Source organism: Phaseolus vulgaris, chromosome 7 (genome assembly GCF_051622355.1).
Source record: "Phaseolus vulgaris cultivar YP4 chromosome 7, ASM5162235v1, whole genome shotgun sequence".
NCBI lineage: Eukaryota > Viridiplantae > Streptophyta > Magnoliopsida > Fabales > Fabaceae > Phaseolus > Phaseolus vulgaris.
In genome coordinates, this window is record NC_143504.1 from 46,811,226 (window position 1) to 46,831,689 (window position 20,464).

The 20,464-nt window shown below is 36.4% G+C and overlaps 2 pseudogenes; one reads left to right on the forward strand and one right to left on the reverse strand.

The window, feature by feature from the left end:
- Positions 1-3,543: 3,543 nt before the first annotated feature.
- Positions 3,544-11,260, reverse strand: LOC137829337 (uncharacterized; annotated as a pseudogene).
- A 28-nt stretch (positions 11,261-11,288) lies between these two features.
- LOC150025953 (uncharacterized) lies at positions 11,289-19,360 on the forward strand (annotated as a pseudogene).
- Positions 19,361-20,464: the final 1,104 nt, after the last annotated feature.

Below are 20,464 nucleotides of genomic sequence, written 5' to 3' on the forward strand. Positions count from 1 at the left end.
TTTTCTCTCTTTGCTTTTCCTCATTTTATCTCTCTTCTTCCTCAAATATCTTGAAACTCAATAACATGACTTTCATGTTCTTTGTGTCTCTCTTACATACTCTTTCATTCCATACATTTCGTTCTTCGTCCCAACATACACTTATAAGCACAATACACACTCCTTATAACTCACTTTCTTATTTCTCTCTCTGACAATTTTTATTATCTTTCCACTCCTATGTTCATCTCACTTCCATCAGACAAAAATATTCATTCTTCAAGACAAGACCCAGAAGAAGAGCACGCACCCCACGATAGTCTTTGTAAGTGGTTTTCTTTTCTTGGTTGATTAATATTTCAATGTTTGATTTTCCTAACCAATGGAAATTCCAAAAAATATTTTAAAAAACAAATGAAATATCTATACGAAGAAAAACTTATAGAGAAAGGAGAAACTATACTATTCATTTGAAAAATATTGTTTCAGGAAGGAGATTGACATCTATTCAACATTTCGTTCGATAAAAATGTGGTTTATAAAGATATTATTGTTGAAGATGGTTGTTGCCCCTTCAAGACATGTGTTTGATGAAGCCATTTGTGTAAATTTCCTTAGTATTTACATTTGCTTTAAGAATGTCTTAGGTATAGTTTAGAGGTTGTTTAGAGTAGGCTTTTTGCTAGGTAACGCACCTCTTAACCACAAACCATGTGATAAGAGAAAACACAAGTTTTATGAAACTGTTTTTCACATGTTTTGCAAAAATATCCTTACTGCATAAAAAATGAATCCGTTCTTTTCTAAATGAATAGATTCTTTTCTTAAGCTGATGCCTTGATTAAGTGTTTTTGAAAATCATGTTTTGTGCATCAAGTATTTTTAACAAATTCTTCATTCCATCAAAACAATTGTGTTTCACTTGTTAAGAAGTTTTTGTTATCGTTCTGAAAATGAATATGTTCATCTGTAAATGAATAGATTCTTTTTTTTAGTCAGGTGTCATGTTTACCTTAAAAGGCTTTTTACGTGTTATCCTTGCACCAAGGTGTTTGACTAAGTCTCCTTCACATAACAGACTCTCTAACTGCCTTTGAAATTAAATCTGCTCTTTTAATTTTCAATTTGTTCTTTTTATAACAGCTTCAACTGTTTTTTGAAAATATGTTATAAGATGTTTTTCTATAAAAGGAGAGTTTGTTTTTGCGTTTAAAGGTTGATCATACAATTGAGAAAACGAGTTTTACAACAGAGAAATAAGAATTTTCAGAGGATTAGCATGTGTTTTTGAAAGATTTTCCAAATCACAAAGTGTGCTTGTTCTTGGTTGCTTCTAAGGCTTGGTTAGAGGTGTTGTCATTGTGTGAGCAATCTGTTCTACTGGTTTATGACATAATTATGCATTCTCTATCAGGTGTATTCGTTTCTTTCTTCAATTTCTTGTAAAGTGTGGTTGTAAACTCTTCTTGATAGGGTTTCTTGAAGAGTGGTGTGTGCTGGAATAGTGTTTTTTAGCAAAGTGTGTCATGTTCTTGTAGGGTTCAAGAACAGTGGTTTTTGTAATTGCTTTGAATTGTGGTTTAGTGAATTTCACCTTGGATTAGATGAAGATTGAATGTAGCTCATTGGAGTGAACCAGTATAATTGTTTTGTATTCATTCTTTCTTAATCCCCGCACTCAATAACTGCTGAATAAACTAATCTGTCAAGAAATAAATCTATTCAATTGTAATTGAATATGTTTGTTCTGGGCACGTGTATACTGTTCTTGATTTTCTAGAAAACTCCCTGAAGAACTTCTGCATAAGTCTCTATGTGTTGAAACATCAGTGAAATTCATGTTCTGTAAAAGTTAATACAATCTGTTAAGTGTTTTTAAAAAACAAGCATTAACATTGCATTCAAAGGTTGTGATCAACTGCTGTAGCTCTCTGTGTTAGTTCTGTGAAAATCAATTTGATCTTTGCCTGCATATTATCTAACTCAATTCTAAAATCAAAAGTCATTCAACTTAGATAAACGCCTTAAAGTACATAAACAGTATAAAAATAAATCTGTTCATTTCTAAATAAATCGATTTATTTTTTGTGTACTGTGATAAAATCTGAATTTGCGCAAAAGTTTTAAAAGCTCAATTCACTCCCCCCCCTCTTGAACTTTGACACTATTGAACCTAACAATTTTGTTATCTCAAAATCAAGTATTGTTCGTTTTATTTATGTTTGACACATAAAAATAAGTATATGTTAATATTCCACTTACACTATTTGTTATTATATAATGACATTTTTTATTCATAATATACTATAAATTTATATTGTTAATATAAGTGTGTGAATAATAACTTTATTTATTTGAATTTTAATATTATATATATATATATATAAATAAATAAATAAAACGGATACACTCACATGACAGTACCTGTGTTCCCGCTAATATTAAATAATAAATACAAAAATTTATGATACATATATTTATAACATTTAAATAATATTTTTTGTAATTTATATTATCTTAATATTTTTTATTTATATATATATATATATATTAAATAGTAAATACATATAAATTTATGATAAAAATAAAAAATATAAATAAACATGCATTACAAATTATAGTTAGTTTTTTTATTTCATTTTTCACATAAAGTGTTGTTACTCAATCTCACCATATGTGGATTTCCAACCATAACACTAATTTCATGTTATTTTTATGATATTTTTTATGAAAAATCTAATGAAAAGAGTGAAATAAAAAAATATTTATTTTAAACAAATTAAATCTATACAAATAATTATATTGACATATTATATAAATATTAATATTTATAAATATAGTTATTAATGAAATATATATTCAAAATTATTTATAACATTTAAGGTACCTTTTCCAAATTTTTAATATTTATAAATTATTAATTATTAATTTTTTAAGCTAAATAAATACATTATAAGATTTTTTTTTTATAAAAGTGAAATTTTAAATTTTAAATTATTTATCTTTCTTTTGAGCACATGCTTATAATTATATTAATTATAATATTTTATTATGTAAGCATTATAATTTAAAATTAACTTTAAAAATAAAAAATCAAATGATAAGAAAGGATAACAACTAAACCAAATGATAAGAAGCGATAAAAATTATAATTTTTTAGAAAGATGAAAATATGAAGAAAGAAAAACTTCATGTAGTGAGAACTATTCCACGTTTAATAAACTGTTTGATTCTACGTTTGACAAACTACTCCATATTTAAAATTTATGTGTAATTACCTTATTTGTCCTTATATTCAGGGTCAATAATCAATTTAGTATAGTGGTTTTTAAAAAAATCAATTTGGTCCCTGTATTTTTTAAAATGTATCCAAATTGGTCATTTCAGTCAAGTCGCACCTTACAACGTCAAGTGTTGCTTATGTAGCAGAGAAAGGTTATGTGGCAAAGAGAGGTGGGATCCCTAATTTGTCGTTGTCTGATTCGAATTTGAATTGCAGGTGAGGATGTGATGAAGAAACAAGAAGGTGTTAAGACATTCTGATGTACATAGAATCAGATTAGATTATGAATCAGCTTGCGACTTCACCACATCAGGAAATGCCCCTCGGTAAACCATCTCATCAAGCATCCTCCTCACAACATCAATATCACCACAATAAATAGCAAAGCAATCATCAAATTGTACATCTCTATGGAGGGCTGCAACACCCTCCCCATTGTTGAACCAAGTGGTGTTCAAGCTTTGAAGAATCCAAATCCTTTGAAGGATGTTGAAGCCTTGGCTGTGCTTGTTGTTGCTGTGCTGTTTTAGTTAGGATCTAGGGTAGATTGTGTATGTAATCCACCTCTTGATTGAACCCAAAGCATAGACATTCTCAATCTTTTTGAAAGAAAAATGTTTTTCAAACTATGTTAAAAACAACCGATTGTTTTGTCGAAACAACCGATTGTTTATACTTAGATGTTTTTAGAAAAGATTGAAAACTGTTTTTCTAATGGTTGAGCTGTTAAAACCAAAACAACTGATTGATTCGAGGAAACAACTGATTGTTTGTTTTGGTACCATAACAGAAAAACTGTTTTATCTTTGACTGAACTTTAAATGATTTAACTACTTGCGCTCCAGTCTTTAAATGCTTTAACCAATCTTTAAATGCAATTAAAGAGTTTGTTAAGATTTGATAACAAACAACATCTTTGAATATATTCAGAAAAACATATTTGAGTAAAAAAAGATTTTGAATAGAGTTTTTGAGTTTTTCAAAGAGCTGAGATTGCTTAGAGTTTGTGATTGATCAAAGTGTGTGGAATAGGATTCTGCTTGTATTGATTTCAGATTATCTTTTGTAACAAGTGTAATCCTTGTACTCTATTGAACAAGTTTCATTTGTGTATTTGTTGTGTGTTCTTGAAGGGGTCAAGATCAGCAATCTTAGTGTTGGTGTGTTGGCCAAGAGAAGTGTGTGTCTTGAGGTGATCAAGGTCACTTTCTTGGTTGTGGTGTAAGTGATCAAGGTGTGGTTGCTTAGTGGATTTCCTCAGTGATTTATGAGAAGACTGGATGTAGCTCTGGGTTTAGAGTGAACCCGTATAAACATCTGTGTGCATTCTTTCTATCCTTAATCTCTTTAAATTCAGTTTTGATATTTGTTTGCTAGTATAAACAACCGATTGTTTTTCTGGTATTGCTGTTTTTGCTTGCTGTTTTGGCAAACTGGATTTCTTACCAATTGTTTCTTGAGAGAATTTCATTCTTGACTTAAAAGTTTGCGAAAACCCTCTTTAAACAATTCACCCCCCCCCTCTAGTTTAAAGCCATCCATTCTAACAATTGGCATCAAGAGCTTGGTTCTTGAAAGTTATTCAAGTCGATCCTAAAACTGTTTTTGAAATGGCTGATAGACTAGCTTTTGGGGAAGGTGCTTCAATTAACATACCACCTCTGTTTTGTGGTTTGAACTACCAATTTTTGAAAGTAAGAATGAAAATCATTATGGAATCACTTGACAAAGGAATTTGGGATGCAATTGAAAATGGTCCTTTTGTCCTAAAGTTTGAAAAAGATGGATCTGTCATTGAAAAGCCATGGTCTCAAAGGACTGATTCAGAAAGCAAAAAGGCCAAATTCGATTGCATTGCCAAAAATATAATAACCTCTGCTTTAAATTCTGATGAGTTTTTCAGGGTCTCTCAATGCAAATCATCAAAAGAAATGTGGGACACCTTGTAAGTCACTCATGAAGGAACAAATGAGGTAAAGAGAGCTAGGAAGCATACTCTAATCCAGGAGTATGAGATGTTCAGAATGCTTAAAGGTGAAACAATTGCTGAGGTGCAGAAAATATTCGCTCACATCATCAATCATCTCATGAGCCTTTACAAGACCTTAGAAAAGGAAGAGTTGAACATAAAGATCTTGAAATGTCTTGATAAAGCATGGCAACCAAGAGTAACTGCTATTTCCGAATCTAAAGATCTAACATCATTAAGTATGACTTCTTTGTTTGGTAAGCTTAGGGAACATGAGTTAGAGATGAATAGACTCAATGTTCAAGAAAGCGAAGACAAGCACACAAGGAGCATAGCCTTAAAAGCTTTCAAGCACAAGGGAAAACAAGAATCCAATGATGATAGTGATTAGGAAAACCTTAGCTTGCTGTTAAGAAAGTTCAGCAAATTCTTGAAGAGAAACTGCAACAAGGACAACAACAAAGATAGGTATGGAAACAAGAAATCCAATGATTTTATACTATACTTGTTTTGGTTGTGGTGAGCAAGGTCATATAAAGGCAGATTGTCCAAACAAGAGCAAGGAAAAAAAGCCTAGCTACAAAGAAAAGAAAGGCAAGACAAAGAGAGCCTACATAGCTTGGGATGAAAATGAGGTATCATCATCAAGCTCTTCTTCAAGTGAAGATGAGAAAGCAAACATCTGCTTGATTGCTGAAGATGATGATGAATCTTGCAGGTCAAGTGAGGTTAGTTCGTGTGCTTCTTTAAATGAACAAAATTACAGTGAATTGCTTGAAGCTTTTTAAGAAACTCATGATGAAGCTAATCGATTGGTTCTTTCAAACAACTGATTGAAAGAACTTAACAGCTGGCTGGAAAAGAGAGTGAAATCATTTGAAGATGAGATTGAAAAATCTAAAAATGATTTCAAAAATCTGGAAAATCATTTCAAAAATTCTTCTTGCAAGTGTTACACTCTCATTTGCGAAAATTGTGAAAATCTTGAGAAAAAGGTTCATTATCTTGTTGAAACTGTGGACAAGCTTTCAAAGGGGAAATCTAACTTTGAGAATGTCTTGGTATCTCAAAGTTGTGTTTTTGGAAAGGCTGGTTTAGGTTTCAATCCACAGAACCAACAAGATAAGTTTCAAAAAAAAATTCAAGAAAGCCAGTAAAACAACCGATTGTTAAATCGAAACAACTAGTTGTTACATGCTTTTATTGCATGAAAAAGGGCCATGGTTAGATTCTGCAAAATAAGAAAATTCTTTGTTCCTAGAGGCTACATGAAATGGATTCCTAAAGGGTGTGAGGTTCCAAATGAGAAAAAGAAATCTATTGGACCCACATTTGTGAAGGGACCAAATCTTGTTGTTTGAACTCATGCTTGTGCAGGAATTCTAAAGAATTGTGAAGGACTAAGTCATGTGATCAAGTTCTTGGAAGAGAAAGACCATCATTGAAGTTGAATCAATGCTCAACATCTGTCAAAAGGCCCTTAACAGTGAAAAGAGGCTTCTTGATCATAAAGCACATGGCTCATTGAAGAAATAACATAAGGATAAGACTTTCCTTTCTCTGTTCTTAATTTCTGTTTTAAAGTTCTTTCTCATGATTAAAAATCTTATTTAAAATGCTTAATGTCATTTTCTTTGAACTCTTTCTGCTCATGGTTAAAATTCAAAATCAATTTTAACTGCTGCAGAAAAACAACCGATTGTTTCTTCGAAACAACCGATTGTTTTGAGTCTGACAACACTGTGAAGAAATCAATTTAATTTCTATCTGTTGCAGATCTTTTTAAAGAGAGAATCCTTGGTCAAAGAACCTGTGTTGAAAGCTGATCACGTTCAGAGAGAAGTTACAACAGTCATAAAGGAATATATTCCAAAATCTTGGAAATTCAAGAGCCTTAGTGACTAGTCAAAGATCACATGTGAAGACCATGTGATTTTTAGCTTTTTCTGAAGTTTTCTGTGCAGGGCATGGTCAAGTCCTCTCTCTCTCTGAAAATCTGGTACCCACTCATATCATTGAATGCTATTTGATTCTTTTAATGCTATAAAATCTGTTGCAGCTGATCTTTTCCTCAAGAACAACCAATTGCAACATCTCTTGCAAAATCTGTGAAGTGAGCTTTTCTCTATTTTCTTCTCTGCCATCATGGAATCAACTCCTCCCACATCAAAGAGAGTGAAAACCAGAGGTGTAAGGGTCTGGAGGAAGGCTAGAAGGCTGGTTTTCTGGAGACAATGATCTTATTGAGAGGTATAGGTATAAAACAAGTATCAAAAAGATAAACAACCCCAAGGTTGTGTGCTTTGATTGGCTGAAAAGTCAAAAGCTTGATAATGTAAGGAGGCTGCTCAAAGATCAATCTCTCATAAAGTTCCTGGAGATGAAAGGAAACATCTACCCAGATTTGATAAGGGTGTTCTACACAAATCTCAAGTTTGAGGGAAACAATCTAGTTTCTCATGTGAAAGGTGTAGAAATGGAGATAACTCATGAGGTATGGATTGTTGTTGTTGGTCTCAAGTTCTCTGGTCTTAGAATCAACAAGGGAAACCTTGGAGTAGTGGAGGATTTCAACAAAATCCAATACTACAAGAGTTGCTTGAAGAATCAACATGCTCAAGTTAGAACATGCTTGGTTGGAGGTCTAAAGCTTGATGAAAGGTTGCTAGCCCTCATTGTGACTTGGATTCTAACTCCAAGGGGGAGTAATCATTCAGTACTCACTGAGGAAGATCTAGTGTATATCTTCTGCATCATGAAGAAGATCAAAATCAATTGGATCCATATCATCAAAGAACACATGCAAAAGGCTATGAGGTTAAATGACTATCACTATCCATATGTTGTTTTGGTATCTAAATTTCTACTCTATTTTGAAGTGAACCTTGAAGATGAAACATCTGAGTTGGTCAAGTCAACTCAAGAGTTGAACAATGGATCACTCAACAAAATGGGTTTTACCAAAGTAGGTGACAAATGGATTAGCAAAGATGGTGACCTTGGTGCCTCATCTAGTGCTGTTGCTAATCTTGAACAAGATGAACCTGCTGATATGGATGTTCAACATGAAGATCCACTTGAAGATTATCAAGATGCTAGACCTAGTACTGATGCTGGAAATCAAGAAGAAAGGATGCAAACCATGTCTCCTTTTGAGAGACTCATGGTAAATAGGCTTGATAGCTTTGCGGAGAATCAAAGAAATCTTCATGATCTCTGTGTCAGTAATTTCCAGAGGATTGACAACAGATTTGACAACATGGATGCACGCTTCATGACTCTAGATGAACAGATCGAAGCTGTCCAGAACCAAATCTTTGATCTTCAGTTTGCTGATGATGATGAATGAAGAAAAACAACCGGTTTATGTATCGAAACAACCGATTGTTTTTTGGTGGTTATATCTGGTTTTCAATTTTCTTTCTTTCTGTCGTTGCTGCTTTAATTCTGATGTAATAAAAACAATTATCTTGTTTTATCTCTTCTTTTTGTCTATTTGTGAAGACAAATAGGGGGAGATTTATGCTGTTTGTGGTTGAATTCAATTTTTATGTTTTTCTGCAAAACAGTTTGCTATATTTTGAATGTTGTTTACTCTGATATTATGCTCTGAATTTCTATATTTGTTTATGTGCTAACCAAATATCAGAAGTTCTATGCTTTGCTTAAAATTGTATCTTGCAGGAATTGCTTCAGATTCAATCAGGTACAACACAGGCATCAGGGATTTGTCTTCATCCAATAGGGGGAGATTGTTGAACCAAGTGGTGTTCAAGCTTTGAAGAATCCAAACCCTTTGAAGGATGTTGAAGCCTTGGCTGTGCTTGCTGTTGCTGTGTTGTTTTAGTTAGGATCTGGGGTAGATTGTGTATGTAATCCACCTCTTGATTGAATACAAAGCATAGGCATTCTCAATCTTTTTGAAAGAAAAATGTTTTTCAAACTAAGTTAAAAACAACCGATTGTTTTGTCGAAACAACCGATTGTTTATACTCAGATGTTTTTAGAAAAGATTGAAAACTGTTTTTCAAATTGTTGAGCTGTTAAAACCAAAACAATCGATTGATTTGAGGAAACAACCGATTGTTTGTTTTGGTACCATAACAAAAAAACTATTTTATCTTTGACTGAGCTTTAAATGATTTAACTGCTTACGCTCCAGTCTTTAAATGCTTTGACCAATCTTTAAATGAAATTAAAGAGTTTGTTAAGATTTGATAACAAACAACATCTTTGAATATATTCAGAAAAACATATTTGAGTAAAAAAAGATTTTGAATAGAGTTTTTGAGTTTTTCAAAGAGTTGAGATTGCTTAGAGTTTGTGATTGATCAAAGTGTGTGGAATAGGATTCTGCTTGTATTGATTTCAGATTATCTTCTGTAACAAGTGTAATCCTTGTACTCTGTTGAACAAGTTTCATTTGTGTGTTTGCTGAGATTTGTTGTGTGTTCTTGAGGGGATCAAGATCAGCAATCTTAGTGTTGGTATGTTGGCCAAGAGAAGTGTGTGTCTTGAGGGGATCAATGTCACTTTCTTGGTTGTGGTGTAAGTGATCAAGGTGTGGTTGCTTAGTGGATTTCCTCAGTGGTTTCTGAGAAGACTGGATGTAGCTCTGGGTTTAGAGTGAACCAGTATAAACATCTGTGTGCATTCTTTCTATCCTTAATCTCATTAAATTCAGTTTTGATATTTGTTTGTTGGTATAAACAACCAATTGTTTTTCTGGTACTGCTGTTTTTGCTTGTTGTTTTGGCAAACTGGATTTCTTACCAATTTTTTCTTGAGAGAATTTCATTATTGACTTAAAAGTTTGCGAAAACCCTCTTTAAACAATTCTCTCTCCCCCCCCCCCCCCCCTCTCTAGTTTAAAGCCATCCATTCTAACACCCACCTCCACCAACACCTCCCAAAAAAACTGAGCAATCCTAAAATCATGATACTTGACACACTCATCCAATGCAACCTTCAAGAACCTCGCACTAAGGTAACACTTCTTATTCCTCCTTGAATCAACAAACTTAATAACTTCAAGCAATCCATCAGGCCCTCTAACAAGGGCACACAGAAATGAATCATAAGCAGGCTCATTGGTAGGATCCCATCCAATCTTAATCACCATCTCGACAAAAGTCTCCTTCGCACCAACCACACCCTTGTCTCTTTCTCCCTCCCATCCTTCCATCAAAACGGCGTAAGACAGAGACGAAAGTGGCCAGTGAGAGTACCCTTTCTTTCTGCATTGACTTAATAGCGTCCCACATCGCGTCAAAGAATAGATTCTTGCCCAAGATGTCAACCACGAGGTTTCAAGAATAGAGTGTGTGGTTGTTGCGAAGGCGGCGACCGCTCCACCGGAAGAATTTGACGGCCTGACTTGGAAAGTTGTAGGAGAGTTTGACAACTTCCTCAACATCTTGAGGGGTAATGGCGACAACATCGCATTGAAGGGCGTGCTCGATGGCAGCAACGTAGGTACATGGCCTAAAGAACACCCATACATCTTTTTGCTGCCATCCTAATTGCAATTAAAAAAACCCTAAATTCCCAAATGATTTTTCCTTATCAATCCACATCACTTGACACCTCACATCTCACACAACACTCAATCCTACCTCTCTCTGCCACATAAGCAACACTTAACGCCATAAGGTGAGACTTAACATAAATGACCAATTTGGATACATTTTAAAAAACATAGGGACGAAATTAATTTTTTTAAAAGCCACCATACTCCTGAATTGCTTTGAACTCTCTTTTGGGCTCAAGGTGAACTTTATGAAGAGCAAGATAGGTTGCTTGGGGGTCGAGCAGTTATGATGTAGGGCTTCACGGCGATTCTTAATTGTGAAGTGATGAAAACCCCTTTTCTATACTTGGATTTGTCGGTAGGAGGGAGAGAGCCATAAGAGAAAGGCGTTTTTGGATGGAGTGGTTGTTAGAATGAAGAAAAGATTAAGAAGGTGGAAAGGCAGATTTTTGTCTTTGGCAGGTAGGATTTGCTTGATAAGGTTAGTATTGTCTACCATCCCATTGTTTTACCTATCTTTATTTAAAATGCCAGTGGTGGTGGCAAATGAGCTCGTGAAAATCCAAAGGGATTTCCTATGGGGATGGGGATCCGATGGAAGAAAGGTCGTTTGTGCCTCCTGGGAAAAGGTGTGTGTAGCTCGTGAGGACGGGGGTCTTGGCATTATTGACTTAAGGACTTTCAATTTTGCGTTACTTGGTAAATGGGTATGGCGGTTGGGGTCAAACACGGTTGATTTATGGAAGGATATTATTGATTCCAAGTATGGGGGGTGGAAAAGTCTGAGAGAGGCAGGGAAAGATAGTAAATACTCTCTTTGGTGTAAAGATTTGAGGGAGGTCTGGAGCTTGGAGGGTTGGGGCCGAAATTTCGAAGAAGCCTTAATCTGGAAGGTGGGAACTCGAAAGGAAGTTTTTTTTTGGGAAGAAAATTGGGTGGGGAGAGGGGCCTTGAAGACGGTTTTCCCGAGGTTGTATTCCCTAAGTGTGTCAAGAGCTTCTGCGATGACTGCATTTGGGGGACTGAACAACGAAAAGTGGGTCTGGAATTTCGTCTGGAGAAGGAATCTATTTGAATGGGAGAAGCAATTAGCAGAACGACTTTTACAGAAGTCCAATGTGTGAATTTTTGACTTGGATAAGGAGGACAGGTGGGTCTGGAAGGAAGGAGAGGAGCTTGGGCACACGGTTAATTCGACTTACCTTCGTCTAAGGGAGGATGGGGTAGGGGAGAATGAACGGTGTTTAAAAAGTTTGGGAAGAGTAAAGTTATACCTACCGCTTTAGTTACGACTTGGAGGGTGTTGGAAAATAAGTTAGCCACTAAGGCTAACCTAGAAAGGCGCGAGATCACAGTTGCAAGCTCCACGTGTAGTCTTTGTGGGGTTGAGGAGGAGACTAGCACCCATTTGTTCTTTGAGTGCATATTTGCTTGGTTATTGTGGAACCATTGTTGTGCATGGTTGGGCGTGCTGAGTGTGTTTCACAACGTCTCATTGTTAAATTTTTTCCAGTTTAGGATGAGCAACGCGCCTGCTTCGGTGAATGAGGTTAGGGGAGTTGTTTGGATCGCAGTAGTTAACGAGGTTTGGAAGCATAGAAACAGGGTAATTTTTAAAGGGGAAGTTGATGGAGGAGGGCCAAGCTCACCACCCTATGGAGGACAAGAGCCAAGTCTAGACCCATGTGGGGAGCGTCTAGCACAAGATGAAGGGCGACTAGAAAGGGAGCGTCTAGGAGGAAGCCTAGACCGTCTAGGACCTATCACTAGGTCCATGGCCAAGCATCTTCACGCACATTTGGGTCAAGAAACGGATGGAAGGGAGAAGAACTTGTACATGCTACATGGAGGCCCGTTAGGGGTAGCTTAGTAGTTAGTGTAGTGTTAGAAAGCATAAACTTGTCTCCTTTTGATTTAACCTAGATTGCTCACGTTTTCTAGAAGATTCTCCACTAGGAACGACCATGTGCTCCATGTGCCATGTGCCTCACATTTCTATTTCATTTGGCTAGCATTTCATCTTCTCTTAGCTTAGCATTTACGGCCTCCTTAGCCTATAAAAGGAGAAACCCATCACTTGTATTTTCAAGATTAATGAGAGTAATGTTATGCTGCCCATTTAGTGCCATACATTGCCTTTGCCTAGTTTCTAGGACTTAATCTTCTCTTCACCATCTACCAAGGGGCTGGCCGAACCTCCCTCTTTCCATACACTTCATGCACCTTCAAGGTCACCACGACTCCTAGGAGGACCTTGCCCACTTTCACCATTAGCTTCCGCACCAAATCACCGAACATCCAAGAAGAGCTCCTTGAGAATGCCATCATTTGGTATCATGAGCAAAGGTTCTTCAAAGATGAGTATTTCTTGGTCATTTTCTTTTTGAGTTCTTCTTTAATCCGTGTTTTGTTCTTCATTTTTCCATATTTGTCTTGCTGTTTTTTAATTTTTGCTTTGAATTGGTGTGCTGTTTGGGAATTCCAATCGATGCATCTTGTTCAATTGTTCTTGAGCAATCTTTGTGCAATTTTTGGTAGGATTCCATATACTTTGTGTTGCTGTTTTTATTTTAAGTATTTGAGTCCTTATTGCAATTTTATTTGGTTCATTTTATGTTCATTTGAGTCTTTTAATTTCTGAATCTATATGTGTTTTGTCTAGTCATGTTCTTCCAAAATGTCATCAAATCATAGTAGTACTTTGTCTGGCTTATTTGTTTCTTGATTTTGGTATAAATGTTTGATTTGAATCTGCTGTGTTTTTTATCCTTTGGTGCCTTTTATTTTTAGCTTGAGTTCATATTTGTGTTTAGATCTACACAAATTCCTTTTCACCAATTCCATTGTGTTTTTCTTTTGGTATATCTTGCTGTTTTTTCCAGATTTACAGAATCCCATGTTTTGCATAACTCTGTGCTGGCTGTTTTGCTTAAGAAAATTATTTTCCCACATAGGAAATTTCTGATCCTCTGGATTATGCAAGATTGAGGTGTTACAGAAAAGACAAAAAAAAAGAATCAATTCAAAAAAACAAATAGAAAAAAAATGATAAATATTATAAAAAAAAGTGTGCAAATCTGGCGCTACAACTGGCGTAACTGAACACTGATTTTAGAAAATTTATTAAAACAAAATGGTTCATGTGTTTGGAGTGAAACCAACACCATAATTCAGTTAAGATCTTAAAGTGTTTGCATATAAATTTTCATAAGCAAATCTTTAAAGGGAAGCCCAGCATAAATCGGGGAAAATCACGTTCTCTGGCCCACAACAATTATTTCAGTGGTGCTGTTTTTGATTTTTAAAATCAATTCTAGTGTTATTCTTAGGATCCATTTTGTGTGCCTACCTTTCTTTGAGTACCTTTATTTGCTTGTCTAATATTTCTTTGGAACTCTTTCTAGTTGTCACATTTTAATTCCATTTGTGTGGTACTGTTTTTCCAATTAATTTGTTTCTTGATTTAATTCTTTGACCTCTAAATTTGGTGGTGGATTGATTCTCAATTGGTGCTTATTTGAGTGGAAATTTGACTTGAGTGAGGTCTAGTTTGCTTGATAGGTGCTGGATTGGAGAATTAATTCCCTAATTCTAAGAGGAACAAAGGCAAGGGCAGAAACAAATACCTACCAAAAACACCATAAACATTGGAAGGCCCAACAAAGAAAAGACAACCAAGGAAGTGCCAATAGCAAAAAAAGATCAACAAAGGGAGTTTCCTTTATTTTTCTTTGCAACTTAACTTTTGTTAATTACTTCTTTAATTATGTGATTAGACGGTGAGTGTGTCTTCAAGGGCTCCAAGTGTCCAAGAAACCTCACCTAGGGCCGACTTGTGTAGAACTATCTAGTTTAGCAATTGTTAATTGTTTTAATTGCATCTCTTTGCTTTAGATAGTTACGTTTTTAATTGTCTTGTATTGCTTAAAGCTTTGTTAATTCTTGCTTGGTTAATTAGTTAGTTTGCATTGCTTTTTTGCATTAAAAATTTTGATTTCTCCAACTTAATTGTGTTTTAAGTAGTTTACCAAGAGAAAGCTTTGTGTGAAGGCATTAAGGAATAGTCTTTGGCTAAGGCAAGGCTTGGTATTTAAGTAGTCCACTGTGACTCACCTCCCTTACCTGAAAGACTACCTTCTTTGACTTCCCTAAATTTTCTCAAAGTAAAACACTTCTACACACAAAGCTCTAGTCATGTCTGATTCTTCTCATTCTGCAAAGTCTATTGAAAGTGAAGTAAAATCTTTAAAAACTCTTTTGAAAGAAGTCAAATGATTTCATTTAGACAATTGGAGAATGAGACTAAAATCAATGAGTTGACTAAAGCCAAGGAAGAGAAGTCTCAAAAATAAATAAAAAAACTCATACTCATACATCCCATTCTAAAAGTAATGAGTCTCTAGGGGAGGGAAGCCTTAGAATCAATGACTATTACCAACCACCCCCTAGAAGAAATAGGCAAAGGGAGCAAGAGGGCCCAAAGGAGGTTAGATTAGACTTACCTCACTTCCATGGTAAGGAGAATGTAGAAATCTACCTAGATTGGGAGATAAAAGTAGAGCAACTATTTACTTGCCATAAGGTGAATGAAGAACGTAAGGTACCTTTAGCAACCCTTAGCTTCCAAGGGAATGCCATGTATTGGTGGACCTCTCTCGAAAGAGAAAGACGTCTTCATAGGGAACCTCCCATTGAGTATTGGAATGACCTTAGGGGAGCCCTAAGACGTTGACACATACCCTCATACTACCATAGGGAGTTAATGGACAAGCTCCAAAGACTCCAACAAAAAAATATGAGTGTAGAAGAGTATAGGCAGAAAATGGAGCTCTACATGATGAGAGCATCCATTAGGGAAGAGGAGGACACCACCATAGCTAGATTCCTTAGTGGCCTTTCTCTTGAGATAAGAGATAGGGTAGAACTTCTTCCCTACCAAGACTTGAATGACTTGGTTCAACTTTGCATTAAAGTTGAACAACAAATTTTGCACAAAACTTCAAGTCTAAGGGTGAGTTCTTACTCTAGCTTCTATCCCAAGAAAGAATATAGAAGGGAGAGTAGTACATCAAGAGAAAAACCAAAGGAAACTACCAAACCCTTAGCAAAAGATACCTCCACCCCACCCATCCGAGCTAGAGATGTTAAGTGCTTTAAGTTCTATGGAAGAGGGCATGTGCAAGCACAATGCCCAAACCAAAGGACTTTGTTTTTAAAGGGTGTAGATGAATACACTAGTGGCGAGGATGAGCCTAGTGAGAGAGAGGAAGGGGGAGAGGATGAGAGGGTAGCTCCATTAGAGGGAGAATTGCTAATGATTAGGAGAACCCTCAACAATCAACCTAGCACATCAATGGAAACACAAAGAGATAACATCTTTCATACAAGATGTAATGTTTTAGAAAATATATGTTCTCTCATTGTGGATAGTGGATCTAGTAGCAATTGTTGTAGTGCTAGAATGGTTGATAAGCTTAATCTACAAGTAGTTCCTCACCCAAAACCTTACAAACTACAATGGATTAATGAAAATGGGGAACTAAGTGTAGATAAGCAAGTGGAAATCAAGTTTTCTATAGGGAACTACAAAGACAAAGTTTTATGTGATGTAGTGCCTATGGAAGCTTGCCACATCTTATTAGGGAGACCATGGCAATTTGACAAGAAAACCTTGCATGATGGTTTCAATAACGAGATTTCCTTCACCCATAAGCATAGGAAATTTGTACTTAGTCCTTTACCACATTCTCAAGTGGTGAAAGACCAAATACAAATGAAACATAAGAGGGATGAGGAAAACAAAAAAAAAGAGTGCTAGAAAAAGAGAAAATCCTTAGGGATAGAAAGGCGTGGGAGAAGAGTGTTCCTTCCCACAAGGTTGCTCAACAAGAAAAGCCTTTTGAAAACGTTTTAGAAAATTTGCTTCTTGTTGAACAACCAAGCCTAGTCTTTTGTAAAGGAACACTTGCATGCACTGCCACAAGTAATGAACTCATGAGTCTACCTCCTCAAGTAGAAAAACTTTTAAGTGAATTTGAAGATATATTCTCTAATGAAGGACCCATTGGACTCCCTCCTATTAGAGGTATAGAACATCAAATTGACTTCATTCCGGGGGCAAGCCTACCAAATAGGCCCGCTTATAGAACTAACCCCGAGGAAACTAAGGAGATAGAGTCACAAGTTCAAGACTTGTTGGAGAAGGGTTGGGTTCAAAAGAGCCTAAGCCCTTGTGTTGTACCTGTCTTGTTGGTGCCCAAAAAAGATGGAAAATGGCGCATGTGTTGTGATTGTAGAGCAATTAACAACATCACCATCAAGTATAGGCATCCAATCCCAAGGCTTGATGACATGCTTGATGAACTACATGGGTCAACCATATTCTCTAAAATTGACCTTAAAAGTGGGTATCACCAAATTAAAAGAGGGTGATGAATGGAAAACCGCTTTTAAGACCAAATTTGGATTATATGAGTGGTTGGTGCCCTTTGGGCTCACTAATGCCCCTAGTACATTCATGAGGCTCATGAATCATACCTTGAGAGATTGTATAGGTAAATATGTAGTAGTTTATTTTGATGATATTCTATTGTATAGCAAGACCCTAGAAGACCATCTAAGTCACCTCAGGGAAGTTCTTCTAGTGCTTAGGAACAATAGTCTTTTTGCCAATAGGGATAAGTGCACTTTTTGTGTAGATAGTGTAGTTTTTCTAGGTTTCATAGTTAACCAAAGGGGGGTGCATGTTGACCCCGAGAAGATCAAAGCCATCCGAGAGTGGCCCACTCCACAAAATGTAAGTGATGTAAGGAGTTTTCATGGGTTAGCTTGCTTCTATAGAAGGTTTGTGCCTAATTTTTCAAACCTAGCTTCTCCTTTGAATGAACTTGTAAAAAAAGATGTTGCATTTTGTTGGAATGATAAGCATGAGCAAGCCTTCCAAAGGCTAAAGGCTCAACTCACCAATGCACCAATTCTAGCTCTTCCAAATTTTTCCAAAACTTTTGAGATAGAATGTGATGCATCGGGAGTAGGCATAGGTGCGGTATTGTTGCAAGGTGGACACCCCATTGCATATTTTAGTGAAAAACTCCATGGTGCCACCCTCAACTATCCCACCTATGACAAAGAGCTCTATGCTCTTGTGCGAGCCCTAAAGACTTGGGAACACTACCTTGTGTCCAAAGAATTTGTCATCCATAGTGATCACGAGTCTTTAAAATATTTAAAGGGTCAACACAAGCTCAACAAGAGACATGCTAAATGGATGGAGTTTCTTGAACAATTTCCTTATGTAATCAAATACAAGAAAGGAAGCACCAATATAGTGACCGATGCTCTTTCAAGACGGCATACACTCTTTTCAAAATTAGGTGCCCAAATTCTTGGCTTTGATCACATAAGAGAGCTTTACCAAGAGGATCAAGAACTTTCATCCATCTATGCCCAATGTCAACATAGGGTGCAAGGAGGTTACTATGTGACCGAGGGGTATCTTTTTAAAGAAGGAAAACTTTGCATTCCCCAAGGTACACATAGGAAGCTCCTTGTCAAGGAATCACATGAAGGAGGACTCATGGGCCATTTTGGAGTTGATAAAACTCTAGATAATTTGAAAGAAAAATTTTGTTGGCCACACATGAGAAAAGATGTCCAAAGACATTGTTCTAGATGCATATCATGTCTAAAAGCAAAGTCTAGAACAATGCCTCATGGACTCTACATCCCCTTGCCGATTGCAAATGCTCCTTGGGAAGACATTAGCATGGATTTCATTTTAGGACTCCCTAGGACTGCAAGAGGCCATGATTCTATCTTTGTGGTAGTGGACCGTTTTAGCAAAATGTCCCATTTTATTCCTTGCCACAAGGTAGATGATGCTCAAAATATTTCTAGACTCTTCTTTAGAGAAGTGGTAAGACTTCATGGTCTACCTAGAAGTATAGTATCCGATAGAGATCCCAAGTTCATAAGCCACTTTTGGAAAACTCTTTGGGGCAAACTTGGAACACGACTACAATTTTCAACTTCTTGTCATCCTCAAACGGATGGCCAAACGGAAGTAGTCAATAGATCTCTCGGGACTATGCTTAGGGCTATCATGAAGGGAAACCATAAATCTTGGGATGAGTATCTTCCCCACATTGAGTTTGCTTACAATCGAGTAGTCCACAAGACTACTAATGCTTCTCCTTTTGAAGTAGTATATGATTTAATCCTCTCACACCTATGGATTTGTTACCTCTTCCTAATCCACAAGAATTTGTGCATAAGGAAGGAGTAATCAAAGCCGATTTTGTGAAGAAAATGCATGAGAAGATTAAACTCCAAATACAACAACAAAAAGAAAAGTACACAAAATACAACAATAAAGGGAAGAAAGAAATAATTTTTGAGGAAGGAGACTTAGTTTGACTTCACCTTCGCAAAGACCGATTTCCAATCAAAGGAAGTCCAAACTAAGTCCCCGAGGTGATGGACCCTTTCAAATCCTCAAGAGAGTCAATAACAATGCATACAAATTGGACCTACCTCTTGAATATGGAGTACATGATACTTTTAATGTAATTGATCTTTCTCCATTTGTAGGTACCAATGACGACGAGGACGAACTGGATTTGAGGACAAATCCTTTCCAAGGGGAAAGGGATGATGGAGGAGGGCCAAGCTCACCACCCTATGGAGGACAAGAGCCAAGTCTAGACCGTCTAGACCCATGTGGGGAGCGTCTAGCACAAGATGAAGGGCGACTAGAAAGGGAGCGTCTAGGAGGAAGCCTAGACCGTCTAAGACCTATCACTAGGTCCATGGCCAAGCATCTTCACGCACATTTGGGTCAAGCAACGGATGGAAGGGAGAAGAACTTGTACATGCTACGTGGAGGCCCGTTAGGGGTAGCTTAGTAGTTAGTGTAGTGTTAGAAAGCATAAACTTGTCTCCTTTTGATTTAACCTAGATTGCTCACGTTTTCTAGAAGATTCTCCACTAGGAACGACCATGTGCTCCATGTGCCATGTGCCTCACATTTCTATTTCATTTGGCTAGCATTTCATCTTCTCTTAGCTTAGCATTTACGGCCTCCTTAGCCTATAAAAGGAGAAACCCAACACTTGTATTTTCAAGATTAATGAGAGTAATGTTATGCTACCCATTTAGTGCCATACATTGCCTTTTCCTAATTTCTAAGACTTAATATTCTCTTCACCATCTACCAAGGGGGCTGGCCGAACCTCCCTCTTTCCATACACTTCATGCACCTTCAAGGTCACCACGACTCCTAGGAGGACCTTGCCCACTTTCACCATTAACTTCCGCACCAAATCACCAAACATCCAAGAAGAGCTCCTTGAGAATGCCATAAGAAGTAGTGGATGTATTGGAAGCTTTTGTTTTGGTTCAATTAAAGACTTGGTCATGGGTTACATCCAAGTCACCGTTTGCGAATTTTTCTTTTTCTGATTGGTGCATAGATCCGTTGGTTTGTATGAGGATGATTGAGTGATGTATTCATTTTAGTTGTATGACTGTTTTCCCTAGATGTCTTCCTCTGAGTTAGCTAGGAGACTTCTGTTTAGGCAAACTTTGGTGTAAGTCTTGTGATGAAGGTTATGGGTGAGTTCATGTATAAGGGTTGAATCACCCCTAAAGTTATTCATATTTATTTATTTTTTATTGTCGATAAAAAAAACTCATACTAAATTGA